Source organism: Octodon degus, unplaced genomic scaffold (genome assembly GCF_000260255.1).
Source record: "Octodon degus isolate 3935 unplaced genomic scaffold, OctDeg1.0 scaffold00036, whole genome shotgun sequence".
Lineage (NCBI taxonomy): Eukaryota > Metazoa > Chordata > Mammalia > Rodentia > Octodontidae > Octodon > Octodon degus.
Genome location: NW_004524612.1, coordinates 3,152,781 through 3,165,627, shown reverse-complemented (window position 1 = coordinate 3,165,627; position 12,847 = coordinate 3,152,781). Strand labels below are relative to the sequence as shown.

The 12,847-nt window shown below is 34.0% G+C and overlaps 1 protein-coding gene and 1 pseudogene across 2 annotated transcripts in view; both read right to left on the bottom strand.

The window, feature by feature from the left end:
• Positions 1-12,847, bottom strand: part of March1 (membrane associated ring-CH-type finger 1) — an 870,419-nt gene that overhangs the window by 516,699 nt on the left and 340,873 nt on the right. The window lies entirely within an intron of this gene.
• Positions 2,864-3,126, bottom strand: LOC101587550 (annotated as a pseudogene).

Below are 12,847 nucleotides of genomic sequence, written 5' to 3'. Positions count from 1 at the left end.
TTTTTTTCACTACAAAATGGTCCTTCATTTACCTACCCAGATACTGATGTTAAGCTCAACAGCCTATGTTTTAGGCTAACAATATCATTAAGCTTCCCCTCTGGAGGGTTAACAACTTAAGTTTGCAGACAAAAAATTAGAGAAAAAGAAGGGCTACAAAGATAACAATCATTTTTGCCATAGCCCTTCAAGGTCAGTGAGGACTCAGGAAGGTCAGTGAGGTTCTCATAAGAGAACCTGTACTGTAATATCCTGTAACTCAGTGGTGTCCCTAATTTTCTGATCCAGGAGATTATGGAGCCACAGAGGAAAGTGATTGATGATGTAGAGTGTGACTAAGAAGAGCCACCTAGAGAGAAAACATTCTCTCAGGCTTTCACAGAGCGCACATTGGCCAAGCAATGGCTGTGATTCATCCACATGGCTGACACTGACAAAAGATTTACAAACTGCTATACAGGGTTTCAGGGTAAATCCTGAGGGGATTTGATTGACCTTGTCAGAGACAAAAGTTACATTTTTAGTTATAGAGGTCTTTCTTTGTTTTAGTCTTAACCATCTAGCAGAAGAGTATAAAAACGACGTATAAAAAGTAAAGCCATATTAATACGTTGAGCTGTAAAAGGCTCAAGTCAACAACTTCTGACATTGCCAGTCATGTGAATAACCCACTACCATTAGAGATTACTGTACTATATTGGATTAATTTGCTGAGTTCATGCACCTACTATATATGAGTAGCAATGGAATATCCATCTCTGACAAAAGTAAACAAAAAGAGGGATATAAATGAAGCCCCCTATTGTCTTTAAAGACCATTTCAAATTCATATCTAGTCCTGCTGGCCCCACCCCTGGGGTGCGCTGAGATTGCAATTGAGACTGAGCATGGTGGCACATGCCTGTAATCCCAGCTCTTGGGAGGCTGTAAATAGGCAGATCACTCTGAGTCCAATCTAGTAGTGAGACCATAAACATCCCGTAGACCTTTCCCTAAAATGCCAAAAAATAAAATAATAAGTTCATGTCTCAATTTAATGTCTTTGTTGAATTTTCTGCTACATTTTAACATAAGTCAACAAACAACAGAGAACAAACCACGACTCACATGTTTGTTCAGATCCCAGTTAAGGTTTTCACTCTTTAGTTGAGAATTCTAAAAAAATAACCATCAGTTTTGGAATAAGTGAGAATTAGTTCAATTTCTTCTTGAGCCAGAGAGTGATTTTTATCTATAATTCCATAGATTTGTACTAGCTTGAACAATTAGGTTGCTGTACTTACAGCTGGAACCATAGGAATTTTCTTTTATTTTTTTTATTAAAAAGTATCAAATTTATTTTATATTTCATTTTTAAATTAGAGCTGTTGGATAATGACTAACTTACAATGTATCACCAGAGGTGCAGTAAACATTAATAAGCTATTAAATGCTACAGTAAATAAAATTACTGGATCATGCATCTAGAAAAGTCAGGTTTAATAGTCAAAAGTTCTGGTTATAGTTAATAATTGAAAAATCTTTTAGTCTAGACCTAACTATAGCACATCCTTATTTTAAAATAATTTATCTTGTTCATGCAATTACTATTATGCCCAACCAAATTTTTCCTACTTTTAGGTCTTTACCACTTAGGCAATGGAATATCTATCTCTGACATGTGAACTCTTTCAGAGCTCCTTAAACAAAAACAGAGTAGTAATCTTCACCTCAGCCTGTCTAACCAGAAGTACAGGACGTCATTACCATGAAAGTTAAAACAAAGAATGGAACAGAAAACAAGTATTATCTATATAATGAGCAAATTATCTGATAATACATTTTAACTCGGAATATTAACTTGTACACTTTAACTGTGGAATATTTCAGTTTTAGCACAAGAAAAAAATGCTTGCAAGGTATTGCAGTGTTTGGCATTTTTACTGCAAGTTTTAAATCAGCATTACTCAAAAACTCATCTCTAAGAAAGTGGCAGTGTTTATAAGTACAAAAATTATTACATCTAGTAGACGGTACTATACATAGACAAAACAATTTTTTAAAAAATGCAGAATGTCTTGATGATAACCAGTTGTCTAAAAAGCTAAAATCAGAAATAGATGTACTTGTTAATATTACGTTGCTCTGAAAAAGTTAGAATGATTCCAGGAAGTAATGATTTAAAAAGAAATGTGATTAATATACTGTCTCTTTTAAGCCCAAGCAAACTTTCACTTCAAAGAGGGCAAATTTGACTTTAACATTCTTAAAAGTACAGGACTCTTTTAAACCATTATCGAATTCAAAAAGTCATTTGTTTCTACAGGGTATCTGTATTTTAGAACATAGGTTAAAAAATGGCAAATCACTAAGTGAGTGCCAAAGAATTTGTATTACAGGTTGAACATCCCTTTTCTGAAATGCCTGGAACCAGAAAGGTTTTAGATGTTTTCACATTTTGGAGTATTTACATATACATAAGACATCCTGAAGCAATCATGTTTTCTATAGCCTGGAAAAATGCTTTTAGTGCCTTTGTATTTTGCTTGAGACCCATCAGAGGTCAGCTGTGGAGTTGTCCACTCGCAGCACCACATCTGTGGGCACAAAATTTGGGATTCCAGAGTATTCTGGGTTCGGCATCAGTGATGCTCCACCAGTATAATCATTACAAATGTATACTAACTGCCAGTGGTCACCAACAAACATCAATGCCCAGGCCTAAAAGTTACTAGAGTATCGAGGTCAGATTCCAGAATGATTCTTCTACCTGGACAGTAATAACTTCCATAAAGTCCAAAGGAACTTTATGGGGTCCTTCCAAAGCTGTGTAATTTCCCAAATGACTTTTTTTCTTTTTTGCTTGCAGAGCCTGCTCATCCCTTCACTCTCTTTTCAGTCCTTTAGCTTTTGCAATATTTTCTTGACATTTTTGTTTCTTCTTTTGTTCCTTCTCCCGGGCTTCAATCATCTTGGCCAATTTCCAGGACAAGACCGCGCTTGCTAGGAACAGTGGAGTAAGGGCCAAAGTAACGGTTGTAAGGAAACCTTACGGGTCCTTTGCAGCCCATTCCACTACATATTCCGCCCAAGCCTTGACATCAAACATCTCGGTAGTGGTCCTAAGAAAACTTATGCTTGAGCAGCGACCTCTAACTGTCATCGGAGCCAGTCAACTTCAGATGAGCCCTGGCTGGCAGCTGTCTTCTTTGGCTTGAAGGCGCGCTCTTCAGAAGTGTACATTCGCCGCGCCGGAAGTAGGAAGGCCACCATAGGAATTTTCTAGGCTTGAAATTTTCTTTTCTGTGAATTGCACTCAGGACCTTGCACTTGCCAGGTAGGTGCTAGCCCACTGAGCTATATCCTCGGCCCCTCTAGGCTTGAATATTAACACTGTGTCTTGTAGCAAGGTTCTTGATAATCTAAATACTTGGGTCTTTTAAAAAAATGATTTCTCAAAAGTTCACTGAGATAAACAGTTAATATTTAATACATATTAATATTAATTAAATGTAATTATATGTTAAATAGTTAACATTTAATACATATCAGCATACTAACTGGTATTGATAGCAGTGAAACATTGAACTTTTCATAATTAATTATCAAATTTATTATATAAATTATGGATTTATGGTTCATATTAGCCATTATATATTCATTAAAGAAATAGTTTCATATTTTAAAAGAAAGTTTAGTTAAAAAATCATCATGTAACATTTTGGTGAATGATAATCATCTAATAAGTCAAATAAAATACCCTTATGGCAATTTATATTTAGCTTGTACCATAGAGTTTGAGTGGTGATTATAGATACAGGAGATAAAAAGTATCTGTCATATTGAACTGAACCAACAATAGAACAACAAAGGTATATTTAATGAGCAAAACATATTTTCTCCCCCAAGGGCTAATGATTGTTAGCTTTTAATAATGTTATTAATTTCAACACTTAAAATCAATGAACATTACTTAAGAATAGTTTTAGAGGCCAGAGAGATAGTTCAGTGACATAAGCCCCTGTCTGGCTAGCACAAGGTCCTAAGTTCAATCCCTGCTACTTCTCTCCAGACAAGAATGTTTTCATTTCCAAAAGGTACAACATTTGTTTTACATTGACTTTTCTTTCTTCTTAGTTATTTTTACTCACCAACTTGTTAATTCCTATCATAGTTAAACAAACTATTTCCAAACAAAATTTTTCTCTAACTTATAGAAATACAAAATTTCGCAAGCTATACTTCAAAATTCAATGCTTCCCTTTTTCAAATTGTATCTTCTTTTATCTGATTCCTACTCATAAAAGTAATAAGAAATGTAGAATCTTAACAAAAGATTTTCATAGACTGAGAAAGTGTTTAGAATTATACTATGGAGTTGTCACAAACATACTAAAAGAAATCAATTGTCATCTGCTTTTGAAAAATCCATAATAACTGTACTTTCTGCTCAGTTCTCAAAAGTGTTATTCTGATAACTATGTATTATTTTTAAAGCACAAAATTCTTAAGTTACAATATTCTGTCTTTCATCTGTACTGTTACATCAATGAAATTTGGCAAAGGAATTGACAATAAGGGACTATGCTATTATTGAGAGCATAATATGTCTTGTTATCATGACTATTTTGTGCTATGGGACTTGGGAACACAATTTCTACCTGAGCATGCAAAACCTTAATTTTTATCTTTAGTTCCACCATGGAACTGTATATAGTGAGAAAAGTAAAACTGTGTAGTTTTGGGGAGGTGGGGAACAGGGGATCAAATTTGTGCTTGATCTGTCTTGTGCTTGCTGGGCAGGCACTTAGACCACTGAGCTATCTCCCCATTTTCAAGTGTATGTTTTCTTTTTAAAAAAAAAATATTTTTATTGAGAAACAAATAGCAAGGAGATAGTTTCACAACCAATTAGTAGTACATTTTCAATAATGAATACATTGCATATTGTTGTCTTAGTGGTTATTCATTGTACAAGATGCAGACCTGATATCCTGTCTCAAACACTATTAGAACAAACTTCTCTATTCATTGAATTAAGAGAATGGAGCTGTATATCTATCCTAACTATTTTAAGCATACAGATACAAAATGGTTCTTCATTTTGTATCCCCCTTTTTTGGTTAGTTTTGTTAGAGAAGGACATTTCATTGTTACTTAAATACTGTAGGTGCATGACTTCAGCAAAATATCCCAATATAGTCCAGTAGTCCATAATAGTAGTGGGTTTTCCATAAGACTGTCAATGTCCAAAGTTGTTGACTTGAGCATTTTATAGCTCATCATATCAATATGGCTTTATTTTTTTATACTTCATTTTCATACTTTTCTGCTGGATGATTAAGACCAAGAAAGAGCAAGAATTGCTATAAATATATTTTAGATAGTAGCACATTTAAGTTGTGATAAGTCTTTAGAGCATATTAGCTTGTTAATCTCATAAAATTAATCTTCTTGACTTATATAAGAATTTTAAATTCAAAATCAAAGCAAATCTTTGCTGAGAATATCTATAAAGTAGAACTGCTAAATACAAACCTTTCTGAAATTAGATCATACGTTCTTTACACAGAAATCCTTTTGCTTGCTGGAAATCCAATCTACACTTTTGGCTATGTTAACTTAAACTGTGTTTGTAAAACATATATATATTGTGTTGGGACTATGTATTAGTGGTAGACGACATGCCTAGCATGCAGGAAGCAGGTTTCTAGCATTACAGAAAAAAAAGTGATTAAAACAAAAACAAAACCAAGACAAATGTTATAGGCATTGATCCAAAATGTATCGAATAGTCAGGCTGTGATTATGAGATGAAAACACAGAATACCGGAAGTGATAGAAACACAAAGATCTCTGGATTTTGTAGCCTTTTAAGTTCAGTACTTTTATAAAATATAAGTGGATGACTACTACTCTGACATGATTTTTCAAAACATGATCAAGTTGTAAACTCAGTAGTACTGTTTTATGTCGTGTGTTATGATAAAGCCACTATGTGGTTTATTGTTTTGATATTAACAGTGATTCAAACAGAATGGCTAGAAAAGCTGATTCTGAATTTAAAGCCTTAAAATAGTAATATATTTCTCCCAATTAAAGGGTCCATAAATTGTTGGTTTTCTTTTCATTATTTTCTCAGTTAAATTTTGAAAATATTAAATGTATGATTTATATGAGTTTTATGTTATAAGCAATTATCTATATATTATGGTCAATTATTTATATTCTTCCATATTTTGAAGTTTTATATACACTTGAAATGTGTACAAAGTACTATCTTAGAATATTCACCTATAATTGTTTTGTTTTGCTGATTGCATTTATGGAAAATTAAATTATTGTTGAACATTTTTGAAAGTATTGAAAATATGAAAATTTTTATTTTCCTTAAATACTTCAAATAAAAATACAGATATTTTAAAAATATCTTATCTGCAATATGTAAATGTCATTCATTTTAACTCACCAAATATTTATTAGAAATCCTTAAATTCAAAAACCTAATTAGTACAAATGGAGAAAATACTGTAAACTAATCCACTGTCTCATTACACAAATAAGTTATAAATTAGACATTATCCCAAGTTTCATATTTTTAAGAAAGAATTTCTTCATATGGAAATTTTTAAGAGGAAAAGAATTAAACCATAGTGGTACTATGTGTAATACTGTCATAATTTGTATGCTGTTCAATGTATTCACCTGTGAAACGCAATAAATTACAATTATCTAATAAAGGACTACAAATGCAATGAAATAAGCATGCCGGATCAAATGACCAAGGAGTTTTAGAGACTTCATGAACTTAGCTTTTATCATGTAACTGTTGATGCAGAACACACAAACCAAAATTATACACCTAGATTGAAAGAATTATAGCTAATGCCAAAAAGTGCACATGCTGCAAATAATTTCTACTTTTGCATCTATTTTTGTGCCTTCAGGTTTAATATTGAAGTGTGAAAAGCTATGGTTAAGGGCTGGGTATATTCTTTTGTGAAAGCGTACAGAATCAGATTTAAAGAAAACGTAATGGCAGCAGAATTGTGTAGAGCCAACATTCAATTTTAAGGCCTCAAAAACATTTTCTTCTAGTGGTTATATTCATAAAGCTATGGACCAGATGGCACTTATAGGCACTTATAGGTAGTGGGGTACTAAAACATATCTTCCTATTTCATTTTAAACAATGTTTTCTTTTTAAATTATCTTTCTATCACTTTTTTACTTTGTTTTGCACAAAAGCAAGCTGTTTGCTTGGTTGGCTATTGTGCCTTCCCTCGTGCCCTTGATTCCAGAGTTGTGTTGCCTTTTATTGAGCCCAGAATGGAACCATCACTTGCATTCACCCTTCACATTGCGCTAACATGACTCATCTACACACTTAATTCTCTATGATGCATTGTCCAAGCGAAATCCAGCTGACCTACGATTCATCAAAAAATAAAAATAAAAATAAAAATAAAAATAAAAATAAATTTCCAGCAATTTTTAAATATCATCTAAATCCTGCCACTACCCAAGGAGACAATGTGGTGTTCATTTCTCCTCAGTTCACCTGAATGCCTTTAGTTTTGTGAGAAGCAATCATGTTGACAATTTTTTTTTTTTTTGTCCCCTTCATACAAAGATAAAATTCTAAGTGTTTCAATGGAGGGGAAAAAGAAGTCTGGGAATAGGTACATTGGCCCTTTCAGAACCAACATTTACATATTTTTTTCCTAGCAAAATTGGAGTGTGGCAGATTTGGACAAATAATTTGAGAAAAGATATGTAGATATGTGAAAAAGGCCTTAAGATTTGATATCCAGGGCAGAACAATGGCAACATGAGAATTTAATGTCAATTCTAATTTAAGTGTCACACGCGGGTGGTGCTGACTTGCCACAGTGATTTATGAAGATGTGCTTCATTAAAATCCTGTCTCTCTTCTGCGTAAAACGAATCACAAGTCAGAAAGAAGGCACCAAATATGTCTGATTTCAGGAATGATCACAATGCTTGCTTCGTAAGTTTGAAAATGAGACACAATTTATGAATTGGTCTATTTTACACGCATGCGTTTCTTTGCCATTGCTCTGAACAAAATAGAATGCCCAGTTCCTTGATGGCTTTGTGAAATGGCCTGCAATAATTTACTAAAGTACAGTTAATAGTTATGCATACATTTTGTAGTGGTATATTAGTCTTTTTAATGAAATGAAACTTATATTATGTCTTTCTGCCACTTCTTTTTTAAATCTTTTATTTTTTTAAAGAGTACAAATTAGAATTAAAACAAAAAATTACAAGTAATGCAGATTTTCACTTAACTAAGTAATATGAATTTCTCTGTATTTGCTGTAATACATAGTGTTCTCTTTCAAGCAGCTATTCATATTACAAGACATGTGTATGTAAAATTGGAAGAAGAAAAAAGTAAAGAAATGTATAAGGGATTAGTAAAACAGAAAGGAGAAACAATTGAAAAAAGAAGATGAAACAAATTAAAGCATGAACTGCTTTTCATAGACCAGCAGAAATACACACTACAGTTGTCCAAACCATCCTGCTTACATTCATAGATAAATCTCTTTTCTGCACTCTCTCTCCTGTCCTTCTGTTCAACTCAGTAACTTTTTCTTTTTGAATAAGCTCATTCTCTTTTGCCAGTGTCCATTGTACTCTTCAGATACCATTTTTCTCTTTCAGGTTCTCACACTAAGGAGATAATACAATGTTTGCACATACAGATCTGATTTATTTCATGTAAGAATATGTTCTCCAGTTGCATCCATTTACCAACAACAGAATCAAATTCCTCCTGTTTTACAGCTGAATAGTAGTCCATTTTGTAATGGCTAACATCAAGAAGTCAGTCAATAAATTCTGGAGAGGCTGTGGAAAAAAAGGAATGCTTCTGCACTGTTGGTGGGAGTGCAGACTGGTACAACCACTGTAGAAATCAGTGTGGAGATTCCTTCAAAAGCTAAGATTGGAGATCCCATTCAAGCCAGCTATTCCCCTCCTGGGTATTTTTCCATGAGAAGTGAAAATCTCATATCACAGCGATATATTTGCACCCATGTTTATAGCAGCACAATTTGTCACAGCTGAATCCTGGAAACAACCCAGATGCCCATCAACTGAAGAATGGATAAGGAAGATCTGTCACTTCTTTTTTTTTTTTTTTCAGAGCCAGGGATTGAACTCAGGCCCTTCCGCTTGCCAGGCAAGTGCTTATTCTACTGAGCCATCTCCCCGGCCCCAGCCACTTCTTTTTCTGTCTTGTAAAGTTGCTATTCTCTAGATCATAAGCTAGCACAAAGCTAGCTCAAAGCTTTGTTGAAGACTTCAGAGGAGGATGCATAAGAATTACTCTAAAGATATTTTGTTGCTTCATTTCCTATTGTTTTGATTTTTGACAAAAGCCATAATTCTATTTGTAAATTGATATATCCAAGATGAGTGCACTAAGAAATGGATCATCTGTCCCTTGTGTTGTGCTTTTGAGAGTAATTCATTTCACTAATGTACGATTTCATGTGTTAAAGAGAGAAATTGTTGACTGCTGAAGGTGAAATGAGAACATAAACTTTACTGGAGGACAATAAAAGTCTGTGTTTTCTGTAGAGAATTAAATGTTTAAAGGAATATGCAGACACACATATGGGCAGGAGAAGGCTTTGGGGAAAGTAACCTCCTGGGACTGTTTCACAATTTGGAAAACACTAGCACATGAACAAACTGCCTGACTCCACTGGCAAGGCAAGGATTAGGTGCACACAACACAGGGAACAGGCCTGTGTGAATTTGCCAGCCAGATGGTGTGAGACAGTTTATTAGCACTGTGTCCTTAGATGACGTCTCTATTAGTCTTCTTGGCCAACATAACTACTTGTGAAGTATGGTTCTCGTGGAGCCTTAGATAAAAGCCCCATATTAAAGGAAACCAAAGTGAAACATTTAGTTAGGCAAAGTTCTAGTGACTAAATTTTCTAGCAGTTCTCAAGAATTAGAAGCAGTTTTCTGCACTGGGGCTGGCTCTGTGTGTGTGTGTGTGTGTGTGTGTGTGTGTGTGTGTGTGTGTGTTTTCACTATAAATCTTGAGTCCACCTCACAGACACGAGCTACAGAAGAGACATTTGTTTTTTCAGTATGTAACAAAAATAAGAATTTTTGCTTTGCTGTTATATATTAAATAGGAGAACTCACAAGTAGTGTTTAGATTCCAATATACTACTGGAGTTGGAAAACTCTTGATTTATAGGGTTTTTTTCAGCTTCCAAAATAATATTATTTTCTAATACAAATTTAAATAAAATCAGTGAGGAAGAACTGTGGGCATAATTATATTGTTTTTGAGTCAGAAAATTTTGTGATTTTTGGTAACTTTATATGTAATATTTCTCAGCACTGAGATGTTTCCCTGGTTTAATTGTTATGTGCAAATTTATTATCAATAACAGGCTTAACCTTTGCTCAGCAGTTTTTAGAGTGCTTTTCCTTAGAAAATAACTTGATTATCTCATATAACATTCCCTATGGATTTAGGAGCTTCTATATTCCACGTAGCTGTTAAATATTTATATCTCTTCTTTTTGATTCCTCAGCAAATTTCTTGCAAGAGTAAATAAGTGGTAGAGTATCATTAAATATGTTTCCTCAAAATTTACAAGCAGTAAGAAAAAGGAAATCTTTGTAGAGGTTCATTGCACACTAAAGGGAAATGAGAGAAATCCTTGAAAATGTTTGCTCTCATGTTCATTGTAGAAATACAATAAATATAGAGCCAGATACTTGAGTAATTAGAAATACCAACTTTTTTTTTTTCAGAACCGGAGATTGAACTCTGGCTCTTACGCTTACCAGGGAAGCACTTATTCCACTTAGCCATCTATCCAGCCCCGATTTATTTCTTAATGAATAAGTAACCACCCAAATTTTTACTGTTGCATTTACTTTGCAGGCAAGCAAGGCACAGTGATTTCTTCTCCAGTGTTGTCAGTGGTCAGCCTAGTGATGATTTCCACCGGCAGGGTACAGGGCCTGGCCTCAGCTCTGAGGTTGGCAAGTGTGGTCCCGGCAATGATTATTCTCCATATGACTCCTCCACATGTCTCTTTGGCCAGAGAGTCAGAGTGCTTTCTTATTGTTTCAGGGCTCCCCAAAGAGAAAGTCAAAAGGTGCCAATTCTTAAGTCCAAAATTAGCCCAGTGCTGATTTAATTGCATTCTATAAATAAAAGCAAGTCACAAGACAACCTGAACCCAAGAGAACCAAAGCAGTCATCCTGTGGCATGGGTTAGTAAAGCTCTAATAGGTAAGCACACTAATATCAATACAACTTTTGTAGTACTGTTCTTTGTTCTGCAATACATTTACAATGTTAGTACTGCAGAAAAATGTGCTAGATAAGGAGCACCTACTTCTTTCATGTGTTTTGAAATTCCATTTTAATTGGAAAGTTGTCAAATTATGACTATTCAAAAGTATATAGAAATAGAAAAGTAGATAAAATGACCTAAACTAAATAACATTTACTTTTACAAATGGATACAAGTAATTAGGAAAAAACTTTTAAAGTGGAATATCTCATGAACTGCAATGTTTTAGTAAATTAGAAGCTATATGAATCCTTAGGTTTACTCTCTTCAGTAATGTTTCCTTAGGTACCTATTCCACCATGACCTTATTAGACATAAGAAATACATAATGTCTAGACAAACATATCACAGTAAGAAAGACACTGAATGTACTTATTAACATTGAGAGAATGAGTTTCTATGAAAATACGCCCTTGGGTAACCACTAACGCTGTTCATTACTATATAGTAAAGAAACACAATTATTATGCATATCTTCTCTCCAATTTCAACTTTCAGTCTGGTTGAAAACATTTTTTTTTTGCTGTGGCTTGATGATTATTCCTGTATGTATTTTAAACTATTGGTCTTTCAAAAATAGTACACTTATATTTTTGAAAAGGAACATAAAATATTGTTATGGATACATATGAAGTATCCATATCATAGTATAAAATCAAATCTTAAAATGGAATAAGGAAAACACTTTAGTAGGAATATAGAAAAAATTTAGTAAATTCATAGAAGAAGCAATGCAAGATGTTGTAAATTCAGAAAAAATGCTTAGTCTCCTTAAAAGTAAAAGAATACAATTAAAATAAGAAACACATACAATTTTCCACGTGACAGATTAGGAACGGCTTTGAGAAACCAGGTCTATACACTTTAAGGTTGTATATGTGATTTCCAGAAATCAAATTCATATTCCATTTTTTTTTTTTAATTTTAGGGTAGGGTCTACAAGGTGTTCAGGGTCTCACTACTAGATTGGACTTGTAGTGATCCTCCTGTTTATAGCCTCCCAAGAGCTGGATTATAGGTGCATCCCACCATGCCCAGTCTTAATTGCTATCTCAGCGCTCCCTGGGGGTAGGGCTGGCACAGCAGGCCCAGGGATCAAACCTCTGTGCCTGCTTGCAGGTGCTTTAATCCTCTGAGCTATTTGGCCAGCCCAAATTCAAATTCCAAAAATGGACCCAAAATATCTCTAAATGAAGGTGGTGAAATAGTTGTGCTGTTAAATCACTCTTTCAATTTTTAACTTCAGTTACTGTATTTCTAGTTCTATAAACTACTTTTTTTTCAGACTCTTAGTTTATTTTTCAGTTTCTTATTAACTGACCCTATTTTAAATTCTTATACCTTGGAACTTAGCAAAAATTATTATTATTAAATCATTTTTTGGGGCCCAAGGAGATAGCTCAGTGGAATAAGTGCTTGCCTGGAAAGCACAGGGTTCTGAGTTCAATTCCCAGCACAAGAAAAAAAAAATTTCTCTTGTTTTCTTCTAGTTCAAGTTT